Here is an 18,346-nt window from a genome sequence, read left to right as displayed (position 1 = left end):
GAGAACCACTGCACTAGGCTACACAATCATGGGAAAGACTGCTGATCTGAAAGTTGGCAATCATTGACATCCTTCACAAGGAGGGTAAGCCACAAACATTCATTGCCAAATAAGCTGGCTGTTCACAGAGTGCTGTATCCAAGCATGTTAACAGAAAGTTGAGTTGAAGGAAAAAGTGTGGAAGAAAAATATGCACAACCTACTGTGAGAACCGCAGCCTTGAGAGGCTTGTCAAGCAAAATTCAAGAATTTGGGTGAACTTCACAAGGAATGGACTGAGACAGCTAGGGATCAAAGCATCAAGAGCCACCACACACAGATGTATCAAGGAATTTGGCTACAGTTGTCGTATTCCTCTTGTTAAGCCATTTCTGAACCATAGACAAAGTCAGAGGCATCTTACCTGGACTAAGGAGAACAAGAAATGGACTGTTGCCCAGTGGTCCAAAGTCCTCTTTTCAGATGAGAGCAAGTTTTGTATTTTATTTGGAAACCAAGGTCCTAGAGTCTGGAGGACGGGTGGAGAAGCTAATAGCCCAAGTTGCTTGAAGTCCAGTGTTAAGTTTCCACAGTCTGTGATGATTTGGGGTGCAATGTCATCTGCTGGTGTTGGTCCACTGTGCACCCGTTTAACAAGAAATTTTAGAGCGCAATCTATGGGGTATTGTCCAGAAGAAAACGAGAAACAAGAGACCAAAAAATGCAGATGAGCTGAAGGTCACTGTCAAAGAAACCTGGGCTTCCATACCACCTCAGCAGTGCCACAGATTGATCACCTCCATGCCACGCCGAATTGAGGCAGCAATTAAAGCAAAAGGAGCCCCTACCAAGTATTAAGTACACATAAAGTAAATGAACAAACTTTCCAGAAGGCCAACAATTCACTAAAAATGTTTTTTATTTTATTTTATTGGTCTTATGAAGTATTCTAATTTGTTGAGTGAATTGGTGGGTTTTTGTGAAATGTGAGACAAATCATCACAATTAAAAAAAAACAAAGACTTAAACTACTTCAGTCTGTGTGCATTGAATTTAATACACAAGTTTCACAATTTGAATTGAATTACTTAAATAAATGAATTTTCCATGACATTCTAATTTATTGAGATGCACCTGTAAATCTGGAAAAACTGTCAAAAAACCAGAAACAAACAAAAGCAAACAACAATAACAAAAATTAATTAGGTTTTTAAAAATAAAATAAGGTGAATAATATATTAACAAAGCCCTCTGTGAAAACCTTTAGAATACAGATAGGAGTAAAACTGTAAATTTTGATGTGTGTATGTATGTGCCAGTAAAGTTTTCACTTAAAAAATATATATATTTTTGAGAAAACTAAATTATATGTATTTTTTAAATACACTACCAGTGAAACGTTTTTAAACAGTAAGATTTTAATGTTTTTTTAAGAAGTCTCTTACCCAGCCTGCATTTATTTGATCCAAAATACAGCAAAAACAGTAAAATTTTTAAATGTGAATGAATGTTAATGAAATGTGAATTAAATGAATATATTTTAAAATGTAATTTATTCCTTTGATTTCAAAACTGATGATGATGATAATAGTAATAATAATAATAATAAAGTTTCTAAGGTATCATGTGACACTAAGTATACTGGAGTATAATAATGCTGAAAATTTAGCTTTGATCACGGGAATAAATCACATTTTAATGTATTTAACAGACGTCAAATGGTCCAAAATCTAAATTTTTTTCCAATAAATAAATAAACAAACAAAAAAACGGTTTTGTCTACAGTGAAAAAAATTAAGCAGTTACCTTTGTTAATCTTCGACTAAAAATTACTCACAAAATATTACATATACAATTAGAGAAAGATTATAAATAAAAAAGTGTTCAAGTAGACAATTACCTTTTCGCAGATTTTGAGTTTGGACACTGCCTTATGTCACATACGTTTAATATGAATGAGAGACTGCATAAACCATATGCCTTTCTGTAAATGTGTATGGCTGTAAAAATGTCAGTAAGGAAGAAAATTTACTTCCTTGCGTAGCAGTTGTTAAATTATATTCACCTTGTGTTTGATCTATCCTTAGCAAACTCACCTCAGTTTCTTTGACAACTACAATCACCTGTAACAAAATGTAGCTTACTTTCCCTGTACCAAACTTCACCAGAACTTGTTTCAATTGATATTTTGAACAATATTAGTGTAAGATCAAAAACTCCAGGTCCTTGTTAGTCCTGTAATAACATTTCTGACAACCAATCAGGTGTAAGGACTAATGTTAGACTTAGGCTTACCATTGCTATTATTTTTCAACTGCCCCCTAGTTTAATGGTTAGGTTGATTAGAGTTCGGCTTATAAATTGACAGGATTGTTGTTCCAGGACCAATAAGACATGCTGACCCAGGAACATGCCTCCAAAATTAGGACATGTTGGTCGGCCCTTAGACCTCAAATAAAATGACACTGTGTCGATAAAAGAAAGAAGCTTGGCCTGGAAAGTTTAACTTTCTGCATGGTCTTAGAAAGATTCTGCATGGTTCTTACAAACAAACCACAAAACACTTTTAATACCAAATAAGACAAAGAATAATTGGGGCTGGAAAGTAGATCCACATTCCTACAGTACTCTTTGACACCACAGTATCCGCCTGAAACTAGAAATTCACCTTTTTAACTTTAGTTAGTGTGTAATGTGGCTGTTTGGTCATAAATGACATCTGCAACGTTACAACGCTCAAAGTTCAATGCAAAGGGAGAAATTGACTTTTACAGAACTCGCTTTTTATGGCCTTCAACAAACGGCTGGTAGGGACAATTCAAAGCGAAGACAATTCATAATAATCAGGATGATGATTATTAATGATCCTGTCTAATATGCTGACCACTGAATATTTGTTGTTGTTTAGATTATGTATTGTTGTATAATTGACAGTTTACCCCAGAACTGTCATTAAACAGTCATTTCTCAAAATGTTCTCGCTCCTAACTCGTCACATTATAAATTTATATTTTCATTGGAGCACACAACCCCACCCCTACCCTAAACCTATCCACTTCTGAACAGTAAAAGTACACCCACAGGTATTCATTGCAAAACCTGACCATAAAAAAGCAGTATAAAAGTTGTGTCGCATTCCAAGTCTTCTGAAGCCATTCAATATGTTTAATTCCTTATCTAAGCATGTATATGCAGTATTAACGGTTCTTATAGATGGGTTTACACCAATTTGCACAGTGCATCAAATATGAAGGTGAGGCTCTGCATAGAGCATTTATACAGCAGTGTCTATGAAACAATCTTATTTAATAAAAATATTTTATTTTTAAAGCATAATAGACCTGGCCATTAACTGGGACTAGAATGTATTCTGAAAGTTCCACTGATGTTCCTCTCCTGTTGTCTACATGAACACTTCAATGTAATAAGACAAACTGTGATGTCAAATACAAAAGCCAGAGCTGAAGTCTGAGTCAGGTCCATCAACCTAAAGAGAGAGAGATATAAAAATGAATATAAAGATAGTTCACCCTATTCCCTTTAACTGCATGAAAAACGGACAGTCTGTACATTTTTCTAAAATGCTTCTTTTGACTCCCTAGGGGGAAAAAAAATGGAAAAACCATACAGGTTTTGAAAGGTCTCATACTGAAGAAAGGCTTGAAAGTGGATATATTTAAGAGGGAAGAATATGCATTTGAGCAGGCTCTCTGGACAGTAGTTGTCAGTTTGCTGTTGATCTGGAGGTGAGGAGTGGAAGATAGAGAAAAAAAATAATGTTAACATTTTGCAGCATATTAAACACTAAATGCAAGGTTAATATTCATGATTAGACAGACAAAATTCGATCATATTACCTAATAATTCTGTTTCCATCAAATGTATTCTAACTAGTTGGTTCAATAAAAATATTTGGACTTTATTTTTTTAAATTACCTCAAGTTATAATCAGGTAGCTAGTTAACTAGCCAGTTAGCATCAAATATAACAATATTTTTTTAAGTAGGCTATTCAAATTTTGTAATTCATAATTATTGACTATATTATTTTTCATTTTAAGCTAAAACTGCCTTTACTTTGAGTTTGCTGTAAATGTGCAAATCAAAATGCTTTGTCAGACTGGGGGCATTTTACCCCATCCATGGGGGCAACGCCTCTTTGGTACAAATTAAATTTTTGTTAAAAATCTAATAACATAAAAACATTAGACATTTTTCATACTTGGTTTACAATTTATGTCATTGTCACTAAACCTATGCTAACTATTCTGGACACACACAAAAATTACACAGTCCCTAAGGGGGTTGTTTTGTGCTCTCAAACCTGCAGATTAAGTCAGGTCTCTTTCTAATAGAATGCTTACATTCATGGTGGTTAAGTGTGTTTATATACAATTGACAGTTGTGGGGTAAACTTTCAATCCTGGATACTACATTACGCAATCAAAACAATGGCAAAAATTAAATAGTCATCATATTAGACGGGAAATTAAGAGCTTTTAATGGTCTGTGGGACCCTTGAGATCACAATCTCTACATTTGGGTAAACTGCAAAAAACATTTCTCATATTTCATTTAAAAATGCACCAAAATAAAGTAGGTTGGTCTGAAGAAATAATTTTTTTAGGCCATGAGAACATGATACATTATCTTAATTTACTTACTCAAGGATGACTTTTTTTTCTAACTGGATTTGTTTGATATTGCGAGTGGAGAGAAGCTCTGACACTTTTTTCTCAATAAAATTTCCATGAAAATTGTGACCCTGGACCACAAAACCAGTCTTAAGTCGCTGGGGTATATTTGTAGCAATAGCCAAAAATACATTGTATGGGTCAAAATTATTGATTTTTCCTTTATGTCAAAAATCATTAGGAAATTAAGTAAAGATCATATTACATTAAGATTTTTTGTAAAATTTCTACTGTAAACCTATCAAAATGTAATTTTTGATTAGTAATATGTAGGGATGCAACAATACAGTTAGTCCACGGTTCAATACGTACCTCGGTTTTTAACCACGGTTTTCGGTTCGGTTCGGTTCTGATATCTTGCCACTTCAGTGTGGGTTTTTTTGAAATAAGTTAACAAAATACTCCTGTAAACCTCTGCACACTAGATAAAGTGTGGTTGTATGTGTCTGCTTAATTTTTCTTTTGAGAGAGGTATAATTTTTTAGATTTTTACGCAAAATAGAATGGGTTTCATTCATACTGGATGCCAGAGGGCGCCCTTGTGCAAAAACAAAACAAAACACATATGCATCAAAGAAGTAGCTCTAGTAACGTTCCGTTCCATCTTCTCTAATAAGGATGAAAGCATCGCTATTGCTGTAAGTTATTAAAAACAAGATATAACGGTAAACGTTTTGAATGATGAAATCTAAGGACAATAAACACTCGTCTGCAATAATATATGGTTTATCTGTGTTCTTCAAGCCATCTCGGGTATTTTCCTAAGCCATTGCTAATCGACATACATTGAATATGAGTATAGAATTTATCGTCTGCCTCATTCTGTGATGAGAATCCACATCAGATCACAACATTAAGGAAGTTATTTCAAACACTCGACTGATGTTGTGAATTAAAAACAAGTTATAATGTTTTTGTAACTTGTTTTTATAGAGTCCGGGAACGTGACGTCAGCAACGCAATGCATGTTGGGAGTTTAGGTAACAGAGCTGCGGTGAACACTGTGTTTGATTGTGATCGTGAAGTTTTAGTCTACTTTATTCTGCATAAATAATAATTTTTGGTGAACTATTGTTGTGTTGTTAATTGCCACAGTCTCACCGATTACCAGCATGTACGCCGACTGTCAAATGTTTGATTTTCCAGCTTTCCAGCTTGGACAATCACCTTGGATCCCAAGTGTCCGAGTTAACAAAACGGCGTTGCATGGCGTGGGTACAAGCAGTTAGACGGAAAAGCATTAGTTGACTAATATGTGCCCCAGCGTTGTTATGAAACCATGAATTAAGAAATTAATGCTGTCAAATCAGTTGCTCTCAAGGAATGTCATCCAACATAAACTTTTCTGTGTAAATATGTTCATGTATTGCGTGTATTTATATGTATATACACATGTACATATATAAAATTTAAATTATTTATATATACACTAGTTAACATTTGAAGTGGATCGAAAGCTTTCATCAAAGTTGTCATAATAAAATCATGTCTTAGGACTTTAACTTTTTTGATCCACTTCGAATGTTGACTACTAATATATATAGATATAACAGGTATAAAATATACACATGTATGTGTACTTATACATAGACAAACAATGTTTTACAGCCTTCAGTTATGCCGCGTTTCAGGCAACCCGTTACCCGTGTTTTTCCAGCCTTCTACCGGTGAAAGTGCACTGTCAAACCTGTGATTTCCCATCTGTGAACTCGTAACGTTACTAACGTTAGATCAACGTACTCCCAGCTCCGAGCTGTGATATACGGTGCGTTGTTTATGCAAGTGGTACATGGTGGAAAAATAGACTTTAGGACAATATAACGTTGCATTCAAATTAATAATAATAAATGCGCTCAGACAGTTTGGCACGACTTGCCTGGAACGCGTGACTGGTGGTTTGAAGTCGTGATTTATGGGCTTTAAAATCTGCCTGGAACGCAGCATTAAACATGCATTATCTGTTTTGCATATTGCATACCACGTTGCAGCAATAAATTGAAAAAACACGAACATTTCTATATCCCTTTATTTGTGGTTAACACACTGATGTAAATGTGCACAGTTCACAGTAACATAAGAATCAACTAAATTGAAAAGTTCAGTTCCACTACTACTATAGTGCAAACACAACAGATGTAAGATGTAACAGTGCTGTAAACTTGAAGTCTCAAGAACACAGGTAACAATGCAGTAGGTAAAACGGCAAATAACACTACAAACAAAGTAGGAAAACCCCATCTGGGAATGTTACGTGCGTTAAGGCGGTAACTCATTTAGATCGTCCACCACTCTTTATGCTCGTAAGGATCGAGCCGTTGATTATTTTTAGTTTTTCTAAATACCTCAGCTTTGACACTTCATTAAGCTTTTCTCGGTATGGAAGATTTAGCTTTTCCTCGGATCTGTGCATTGTTTTTTTTCTTCTTTTTAATAGTAGCCTACTATCTTGTAATACTGACGGCTGACGACGTTACATAAAACATGGCGGCAACTACCCATAATTCTACGCGCAGTGACGTAGTTGGCCAAGCTCTATAACTTTTGGGCAACAAGTTTAGAAAGGCTTATCATTGCATGTCATTAGAATGGAAGATGCTCTGCGTGTTGCGTATTTTTTTTTCAAATATAAGAGGGGAAGCGTTTTCTCATTTCAACACATGAAATCGTGGGCAAACAGACAGCAAATTCCAAGAGAAATAAAAGGAAGGAAGATATTTAAATGCAAAACCGAAAAACCGCAATTCACAAGCGCGTATAGAGCTTGGCCAACTACGTCACTGCGCGTAGAATTATGGGTAGTTGCCGCCATGTTTTATGTAACGTCGTCAGCCGTCAGTATTACAAGATAGTAGGCTACTATTAAAAAGAAAAAAAAACAATGCACAGATCCGAGGAAAAGCTAAATCTTCCATACCGAGAAAAGCTTAATGAAGTGTCAAAGCTGAGATATTTAGAAAAACTAAAAATAATCAACGGCTCGATCCTTACGAGCATAAAGAGTGGTGGACGATCTAAATGAGTTACCGCCTTACCGCACGTAACATTCCCAGATGGTGTTTTCCTACTTTGTTTGTAGTGTTATTTGCCGTTTTACCTACTGCATTGTTAACTGTGTTCTTGAGACTTAAAGTTTACAGCACTGTTACATCTTACACCTGTTGTGTTTGCACTATAGTAGTAGTGGAACTGAACTTTTCAATTTAGTTGATTCTTATGTTACTGTGAACTGTGCACATTTACCTCAGTGTGTTATCCATAAATAAAGGGATATAGAAATGTTCGTGTTTTTTCAATTTATTGCTGCAACGTGGTATGCAATATGCAAAACAGATAATGCATGTTTAATGCTGCGTTCCAGGCAGATTTTAAAGCCCGTAGCGTTAAATCACGACTTCAAACCACCAGTCACGCGTTCCAGGCAAGTCGTGCCAAACTGTCTGAGCGCATTTATTATTATTAATTTGAATGCAACGTTATATTGTCCTAAAGACTATTTTTCCACCATGTACCACTTGCATAAACAACGCACCGTATATCAGAGCTCGGAACTGGGAGTACGTTGATCTAACGTTAGTACGAGTTCACAGATGGGAAATGACAGGTTTGACTGCCGCTCCAGTGCACTTTCACCGGTAGAAGGCTGGAAAAACACGGGTAACGGGTTGTCTGAAACGCGGCATAACTGAAGGCTGTAAAACATTGTCTATGTATAAGTACACATACATGTGTATATTTTATACCTATTATATCTATATACATTTATTAGTAGTCAACATTCGAAGTGGATCAAAAAAGTTAAAGTCCTAAGACATGATTTTATTATGACAACTTTGATGAAAGCTTTCGATCCACTTCAAATGTTAACTAATGTATATATAAATAATTTAAATTTTATATATGTACATGTGTATATACATATAAATACACGCAATACATGAACATATTTACACATTTATGTTGGATGACATTCCTTGAGAGCAACTGATTTGACAGCATTAATTTCTTAATTCATGGTTTCATAACAACGCTGGGGCACATATTAGTCAACTAATGCTTTTCCGTCTAACTGCTTGTACCCACGCCATGCAACGCCGTTTTGTTAACTCGGACACTTGGGATCCAAGGTGATTGTCCAAGCTGGAAAGCTGGAAAATCAAACATTTGACAGTCGGCGTACATGCTGGTAATCGGTGAGACTGTGGCAATTAACAACACAACAATAGTTCACCAAAAATTATTATTTATGCAGAATAAAGTAGACTAAAACTTCACGATCACAATCAAACACAGTGTTCACCGCAGCTCCGTTACCTAAATTCCCAACATGCATTGCGTTGCTGACGTCACGTTCCCGGACTCTATTGAACTGTGGATGTCGTACCGAACGGTTCGATATTATATTGAGTATTGTGACATCCCTAGTAATATGCATTGTTAAGAACTTAATTTGGACAACTTTAAAGGTGCTTTTCTCAGTATTTTGATTTTTTTGCACCCTTAGATTTCAGATTTTCAAATAGATGTATCTCGGCCAAATAGTGTCCTATCCTCACAAACCATACATCAATAGAAAACTTATTTATTGAGCTTTCATATGATGTATATATCTCAGTTTTGTAAAATTTTACCTTATGACTGGTTTTGTGGTCCAGGGTCACAATTGTGTCTGTCAGGCAAGTGTAGCCATGGGGGCTTTTTTGGCAGGACCAGTTTAAGAGAACCCACAGGAGGCATCAGTAAGGATGTCATTAGTTCAGATCATGGCTTCCTTCATAAACGTGCGGCTGAAATGGCAATCAAAGCTACTATGGAACTACTGGAAAACATCCGACTGGACACAGACGACCAAACCTTTCTTCGGTATATTATTTTTTTAAATCTGTATGACAGGGATTTCCAACCCTGCTCCTGGAGAGCTCCTGTCCTGCAGATTTTAACACCAACACCAGTTAAACATACCTGAACCAGCTATTCACGATTTAGGGTTACTTGATAATTACAGCCAGGTGTATTGAAGCAGGGTTGGACAAGTTTTCAGGACAGTAGCTCTCCAGGAACAGGGTTGGAGATAACTGCTGTATGATTTATATTCATCCAAGGAATACAAATGACTCTTTTAGAAGAATGTCCAGACTGTACATTTTTCATTTAATAAAAGGGAATAGAGTGAACTATCTCTTAATCTTCCATCCCCTCTCTCTTTATTTCTTTAGATTGATGGGTCTCAGTCAGAGCTCAGTTCTGGCTTTTGTGTTCGATATCACAGGCAGTTTGTCAAATTACACTGAAACATTCAAGAGAGTGTGCTTCAGTATCATAGACAGCAGGAGAGGAACATCAGAGGAACCTTCACAATACATTCTAGTCCCATTTAATGACCAGGGTAGGCCTATTGTACTTAAAACAGGGGTGTCCAGATTTGGTCCTGGAGGGCCACTGTCCTACAGAATTTAGCTCTGAACTGGTCTCAACACAACTGCCTGGAAATATCTAGTATGCCTAGTAAGACCTTGATTGGTTCAGGTGTGTTTAATTAGGGTTAGAGCAAAACTCTGCAGGACAGTTGGAAACCTTTGATTTATGTAGATGTAAAGATAAGGAAAGATTCAACTAAAAGACTTTATAGCCTGATGGCATATGAGAACATTTTGAGTTCCTATAATCCCATCCTATAGGAGCACCTTTTTTAACCTGTAGGCCAGGGATGGGCAACTTCGCTCCTGGAAGGCGACTGTCCTGCAGAGTTTAGCTCCAACCCTAATCAAACAGACCTGCCTGTAGCGATCTTGAGGACCTTGATTAGCTTGTTTAGGTGTGTTTGATTAGGGTTGGAGCTAGTGGTCCTCCAGGACTGAAGTTACCCATATCTGCTGTAAACCTTTATCTACTCATATGTACTGCTGCTTCCTGAAGCCTTTGGTTCTTCTCTGTTGGATAATTTGGATGATACATGAAACCAATGCACAATATACAACATGTTTACATCACCAGCTGCATGTAGACATACCCCTTCATTTTTTTTCACATTTTGTTTTGTTGCTGCATTATGTTAAACTGCTTTAAATTAGTTTTTCCCCACATCAATTTACACTCCATACACCATAATAATGAGAAAGCAAAAACCAGATTTGCAAATTTTAAAATTAAAAAAATAAAATAAAACACTGAAATAAGTAGGCCTACATTGCATATGTATTCATACCCTTAACTCAGTACATAGTTGAAGCACCTTTACAGCCTCAAGTCTTTCTGGGTATGATGTGACAAGCTTTGCACATCTGCATTTGACAGTTATCTGCCATTCTTTGCCTCACCTTTTCACACCTCAAGCTCTGTCAGCTTGGATGGGGGCTGGCAGACATTTTCTAGAGTCCTAGTTGTTCCAATCGTCTTCCATTATGGATAATGGAGGCTACATGCTTCTGTGAACCTTCAATGCAGCAGATTTTTTTCTGAACTCTTCCCTATATCATTGCCTTTACACAAGTCTGTCACTGAGCTCTGCAGGCAGTTATCTTGACCTCAGGACTTGGTTTTTGCTCTGATATGCATTTTCAGCTGTTTCAGCTGCAAGCAGACCTTTTCTGAGAGGTGTGTGCCTTTCTAAATCATACTCATTCAAATGAATTTGCCACAGTTTACAGTTTTTTCTGAATGCTTAAGCACTAATCGTGATTCTTGTAGCACAATTTCTAAAACTATTAATAAGTACAGCAAAACCACTCACTGAGTTTGCAAAACTAAAAGCACAAACACTGCTTTGCACTCAGTTTGCAATTTTGTAACACACACTTTGCAGAACTTTAAACACAACTCACTGCTTACACTCAATTACCAAATTTCCAACACACTCCTAGCAAAATTATACACATGTATGGCTATCATTAACACTATTTTGTGTTCTGACTTTGTCTTGGTTTTGATGAGTGTGAATAAACACCAATACTTGATGTTTGGATCCTTGTATGTTTACATGACACTATGACAAAAGTCTGACCTCAAATTGACATCTGTACACAGAGAAAGAAAAAGCCAGATGTGTTTTGTATTCATACCATCAGTGTGCAGTTGGCACATTGTGTGCTTAGTAGATGATGGCTTGTGTTTACTGTGTGATACGAAAACACCATTTTTACGAAGGTGTGAAGAGTTAATCTACCTGTGTTCGCTTTTGCAAGAGAACTGCAATGTTTTGATAACTGGGTGAAAGGTTTTCTTATTTGTGTGTAGAGTTTTGCAAAAATAGCCAATAGTTACAAAAAATGTGCTTAAGCAATCAGAAAAAACTGTAACTCCACTCAAAGTGTAGTAACATCTAGAAGCAATATGAATGCTCCTGAGCTAAATTTCGAGTGTCCCAGAAAATGGTAAGAATACTTATGCAACAGGATCTTTTTTCAGTTTCTTATTTTTAATAAATTTGCACAAATGTTAAAAAAAAATGTTAAAGATCTGGGAAAAAAGTAATTTTAAGTAGTTTAACATAAGGCAGCAATATAACAAAATGTGAAAAAAAATAAGGGGTATGAATAATTTCGCAAGGCACTGTATTCAAAAGGATCTGCTCTGTTCTGATGAGTCTAGATTTCTGTTGTGACATTTAGATAGTACGTTAAAATTTGATACATGCTAGATACATGGATCAGGTACATTTTATGTTGAAATTGCATTGTTCTTGGTCTCTGTAATGTGTGTACTTTTCTGATAACAGGTTCTGGACCTATTGTAAGGACTGAGAATGCAGATACATTCAAAGAATATATTAATTCCCTTTCAGCATCAGTTCATGGAAACTTCTCAGATATGTGCCTGTCAGGACTCCTGGTGTGCCTATGGAATGTCCCCATAAAACATGTAAACCCAACATGTGTGTGTGTGTGTGTGTGTGTGTGTGTGTGTGTGTGTGTGTGTGTGTGTGTGTGTGTGTGTGTTCACACTGAAATTAGTATGCACAAAAACATAAAATATCAAATGTCTTGAAGCTTTAGGTAAAGAAAAAAATATATATATTGTGAACAATTAGGTTGCCCTTTAGTTACAGAGTGATTATAATCTTACAAATTCCTTTTTGTTTTGTTTTGTTGTTTCATGGATATGCAGTTGACACTGACACAAGTTCCTTCATCTTCAGACATATTTGTTTTCACTGATGCTTCAGCAAAGGACTCAAAATTAAAAAGTGCAGTTGAAGTCATGATAGAAAGCACCAAGTCTACAGTGAGTGCCTTCTTGAACTGCTTGATTTGTTACTTCAGCTATGACTTAATATCTAATGAAAGATTCAATATGTTATAGTCAACATTAGTTAATGTATTACGTATAATGAATCCACAATGAACAATAATACATAAAACAGGCATGATTCAAGATTTAAAAAAAAGCTGTAAAATTGCTTTATTGTTAGTTCATGAAAGGCATTAACTAATATTAGCAAATTGAATTTTATTGTAAAGTGTACATTTTAACTATGTTCTCTCTTATTCCCACCATCCAGGTCAACTTCCTGCTTGCAAGCTCCTTTTCATTACGTAGTGAAAAGAATACCTCGTCAACAAGTTTAGTGTCTCTGTCAGACATACAGTTGTACAGAGACCTGGCCCATGTTTCTGGTGGACAGACCATAGAGATCACAAACACTACAGTCTCTAAGGTCACTGCAGTCATTAAGGATGTATTCACCTCTGACCTGGTAAGTTCTAACAATGCTTTGAATTCACTATCCCTGCATTCAATTCGGAAGGGCTCATCCCTATGCCCTAATCCCATCAAAAGGTTTACCCTCCGGAGTGAGAGCTTCGAAGGGTTGAAGGGTGTAGGGGACCAAACAACTGTTTCTTGAAGTGCCCTTCTGCGTCATCATGGACAGAATCTGTGCAAAGGATCATATTCTGTCAATTCTTCATTTCGAAGGGCCCTTTGAAGTGGCTAGATTTTAGCACTTCGGTTTGGAACGATACTTCAATATAGCGGCTATGATTGTTTAAACTCCGGAGTGCCCTTTGGAGGCCGATAGATTCCTGTTTGGAACGCACTGAAAATCAGGGGTGCCCAACCTTGTTCCTGCAGATCTACCTACCTGCAGACTTAAGTTCCAGCCCTGCTCCAACACAGCTGTCTGTAATTATCAAGTGCCACCTAAGAGATTAATCAGCTGGTTCAGGTGTGTTTGATCAGGGTTGGAGCTGAACTCTGTAGGATGGTAGATCTCCAGGAACAGGTTTGGGCACCCCTGCACTATATAAACTCTGTTTATCAAGTATAAAATTGCATTATGCAACCGATCTTATTCTAACTTAAATTCGTTTATGCTGTTCTTAAAAGTAACTGTTTCCCAAATGTGTGTTTTTTTAAGGTGACTGTTCTTCAGATAAAGAGAAGTTCATCTAAGCCAGAAAACTTTACTTTTGTGCTGGATTCAGCTCTGTCCAATGTGAAAACATGTCACTGGAGATTCTCTAGACTTTACCCTTTACAGCCCTACAGGTGAGCCAACATATCTTCGATCAGAATGCTTAATAATAAATCACTCAGGTAGAGAATACTTGTGTAACAGGTAAATAATAGATTAGTGCGATTCAGTTTTTGTCTGTCAAGTTTTGTTTTTCAATTTTTTAGTTGTTTGTTCACATGTCCTGTATTGAGTTCCTGTTTCTTTACTTGCCTTGGTTTCTGATTATGTTCTAATTTGTTTCTATGGTTACTGATTATGTTGTAATTTAATTATTGTGTAATGTGTAATGTTATTGCAATGTTTTGTCCCCACACCTTCAGGTGTATCTCAGTCAGGTTCAGTGGCAGATGGTCCTCTGGGCAGCATCTTGACTGTTGGAAATTTAAGAAGAATAAATCTCAACTCTGCCAAACAGACAGGGGTATGGACGATTACTGTCAACTCCACAAGCTCCTACTGTCAGGCTCGTAGGAGAGAGAGAGGTAAGTTAACTTAAAGATCCTTTAATAACAAACTCAAAAACAGAAAGGCTTAATTCAGAACACAAATCACATCATGATAAAAAGAAGGCAAAAGCAAACCAAAGACAGAATATAACTTAACTTGAAGACAGATAAAATGGCAGGAAGACAGGCAGGTAAATGGTCGGTTGGCAGGAGAAAGGTTTGAGTCCAGTGTCTAACAAGTAGATCTGACAGTGTGTTGGTGAAAGTGCTGAGTATTTATGGAGGTGAGTTGATGAGGAGCGGCAGGTGCAGGAGATCAGTAGACTGGTGATTGGGAACGAGTGGGCGTGGTGATGGAACCTGACTGTCCGGATGTGTTGCTGACACCTACACCATTAAAGTCATAGGTAAACATTTTATTTCTGCATGTGACTTGCTATTATTATTACACAGAGTCTATTTACACTAAGTGCAAATAGCCCGCCTTGTTGGCAGAGGCTATGTACACTAACTCCACCAATCAACATGTGGTAAAGTTAGACAACATTGCAAAAGATGTCTGTTAAATAGCAGCTCTGGTGGTGTAGGTGGTAAAGTGCATAGCTATTATTTTTGACACAATTGACCCGAATTCGAATCCGCCTTTTGCCAAACTTGTTCTTCTCCCTTTTTACATTACATATCACATCAGAAAGGCATTTATTTTCAATAAAAAATGAAGGAAATAATTAAAAAGTCGAAAATAAAATGCCTCACGGGTGTTTATCAGTTAGGGTTAGGTGTAGGTAGGGCTTTGTTGTCCCAAAGCAGCATCCATTTAATATATATATATATATATATATATATATTAAAAAAAATTATTTACACTCCATACTGAGGTGCAGATATTTTCCACTATTTGCATTAAGTAGTATTAGTAGTAAATATTTTTTCACTTAGTGTAAATAGCATCTTGCTAGAAATAATTCTATTTTCACAGTGCAAATAACATCTTTCACTAAGAAAATATGCTATTTTCACTTAGTGTTGACTTTTCGCCAAGTCAGTGCATGCTGTATATGCGTCTGTATATTCTTTCAATTGTGAATACAGGTCAGAATTCTCTGGACGTCCTCTTTTACTTTGTGGAGATATTTAAGGGAAGTCACGAAGACTCATGTGGACAGCGTTTCACCCGTCCTTTCATTGGTAAAACGTTGCTATCTTTCTCAAATGTTTTTTTTTTTACTAGATTAAAGCTACACAAAATTCAAATTTGTACTTATTTATTTTTTGACCCCAAAACTGCTATAATATTTCAAATAATTGCTGATCAGGTCGGAATGTTACGTTCTTTGTCTCTGTGATCGGAGGAGATTCAGTCACAGTGACTGACGTGCTTCTAGTTGAAGCTTCAGGATCTGATGTTGTTAGAGGAACCATCAAATCTGTTGGTGCGACAGACTTCCTGGTCAACATAGACAGAATCCCAGATTGGGCGTTTGTGGTGCAGCTCAAAGGGCAGTTAAATGACTCGTCGGCGGCTAGTCAATTCCAGAGACAGTCACCTGTCTACCATAAAGGATCTAGAATAACAGTCACGGTGAGGAATATATGACAAAAAGCTGGGTGTGCAAACACAAATAACTGTAATTTACAACAATTATTCAACTAAATGCACCTAATTTTACATCACAGTTTTGTACAACAACAAAAAAGAGTTTTAAAAACTCATCACTGTAACATATATTAACCATAACTGTTCCTTCACAGGCCCAATCACCAAACATTATACAGCCTGGAGTCCCATTCAGTCTTAACTTTACAGTAGCCACTGATACTACAGGCGGCAAGTACACTATCAGAGCTCGGACTGACCAGGGCTTCAGCATGTCTTTCCCCAGCTCTTTGACCCTGGGACCATGGGGAAGTGCTCAAGGAAGCATCACACTGACTGCACCCTCTGACACAGAGTCAGGGACGGATGTCACACTCACTATTGAGGCAGAAGCTCCGGGTTCAACTGATCTGAATTATGTCACACTGCAGCTCACCGTCTCCACAGCAGATGCTATTTTCAGTGGATGTTTGGCGCTTTCCATGTGTCTTCCTTTCATTTGCTTTTTATTTCCCATTTTGTATGTTTCTAAATAACATTTAGCACAGGGTATTACACTGCTATATTCATATCTTTACTTTTGAACTTGTCATCCGAGAAGATGTCGTTTCAAGGGTAGCAAAAGTTATTTTAAATAGATATTATGAAATATCTATTTATAAAAATAATGATTTGCATGGAAAAGTAATGTATAAGAAATGCTGTAGTATTCCAGAAAGTAAGAATTGTTTATTTTAATTACATGGTGACTTTAGAGTTAATTATTACAATTTCACTCTCTCTTTAGTATGTGAACAGATGATTTTAGGACTAGTTTTTGGTCACTGGACCTCTACCACATTAAGTTTTTCAAATTATTCCTAATGCAAATATGTATATTTAAGCATCACTTAGTACCACCAGTCACAGACAAATGGGAGTTTTGTTCTTATACCTAAAATGCCAATAAAAACTGCTACCTATCTACTACATATAAAATAACAACCATTTTAAGATCTTTCATTATAAAATGCCTGAATGCCTTGGTGCCTTCACACCAGACGCGACTTGAGCGAATAAATCGTTGAATGACAATGAACATTTTCATTCGTGCATGAAATTAACTTTTCACATGAAATTCAACTGAAATGGGGCTTGTGAGGGGCTTCTGCCACGCGTCAGCTGGAAAGTAGTTGTAAAATACTGCAAATAAGCTCAATTTGCTGGCTTTAGCTAACTTTTAGGTTGTAGTCTCAATATGTATATATATAGCTCATTGAGTAACGAGCATTTTTTACAACTTACCAGATTGTCCAACCTCCTCACTCACTTTCTTCTAAAATCCTTTTTATTTTAAAGTATGAAGATGTATCGTACAGCTCCGAGTATCCACATAAATTGAAGATGATTTTGTCCCATAGACTGTAAAAAATATGGACGTAGTGTCCTTGACGTCACCCGTAGGATTCTGAAGAGCGATTTTGAAGCGGGAGTCGGTCGTCGCCATTTTGGAATCGCGTCACTGCGCGTCACTCCCGGATAATCGAAAATGGGCAAAAAGGCGGGACGTGGGTGGAGCTGGTTTCTGAAACCACGCCCACCTAGCACAACAGTAGTGACAGCAGCGGCAATCCCCCTGTCACTCAAGTGGCCTCGCCCTTAATTATGCAGAACTTTAAGGCTTAATATAACTTAAACGAATGAGTTATAAATAAATTCACCCCCCCTCACAGTTGACATGAAGGGCAAAACTAGCTATATAGACTAAAACCACTTTTTGTACCAGGCTGTAAACATACTTTTTTCTGCTGTAAAGTTGGTCATTTTAACATGTTGAGTCAATGGGATTGACTCTCTTCTGCAGCCAGTTTCTAGCGGCCAGTCGATGAATTGCAGTTTAAGTCACTTCCGTGTTGTTTTCAATAGAGAGAGCGGGAGGTTGCCGCTTATTTTGTCCTCCATTCTTTTTTTTCGGATTTCTGCCTCCGTCACTACTAGAGCAAGCTCCTGACTGGTTAACGCGGCGCAAAAATTTCACCAAAGTTCAGATTTTTCAATTTGCGCGTTTGGCGTGAATCACACGTTACGCGCGTCAAACGCCGCTGGGAGGTCGCTAATAATGAATTGATCTCATAAAAAAAAAAGGGGAAGCCGTGGCCTAATGGTGAGAGAGTTGGGCTTGTAACCCAAAGGTTGCCAGG

General features: G+C 37.0%; 1 pseudogene; it reads left to right on the top strand.

Moving 5' to 3' along the window:
* The first annotated feature begins 3,192 nt into the window (after positions 1-3,192).
* On the top strand, positions 3,193-16,702 carry LOC141336862 (von Willebrand factor A domain-containing protein 7-like; annotated as a pseudogene).
* The last annotated feature ends 1,644 nt before the right edge of the window (positions 16,703-18,346 follow it).

The sequence above is a fragment of the Garra rufa genome, chromosome 6 (genome assembly GCF_049309525.1).
Source record: "Garra rufa chromosome 6, GarRuf1.0, whole genome shotgun sequence".
NCBI classification, from domain to species: domain Eukaryota; kingdom Metazoa; phylum Chordata; class Actinopteri; order Cypriniformes; family Cyprinidae; genus Garra; species Garra rufa.
The sequence above is the reverse complement of the archived record's forward strand: the minus strand, read 5'-3'. Positions and strand labels throughout refer to the sequence as shown.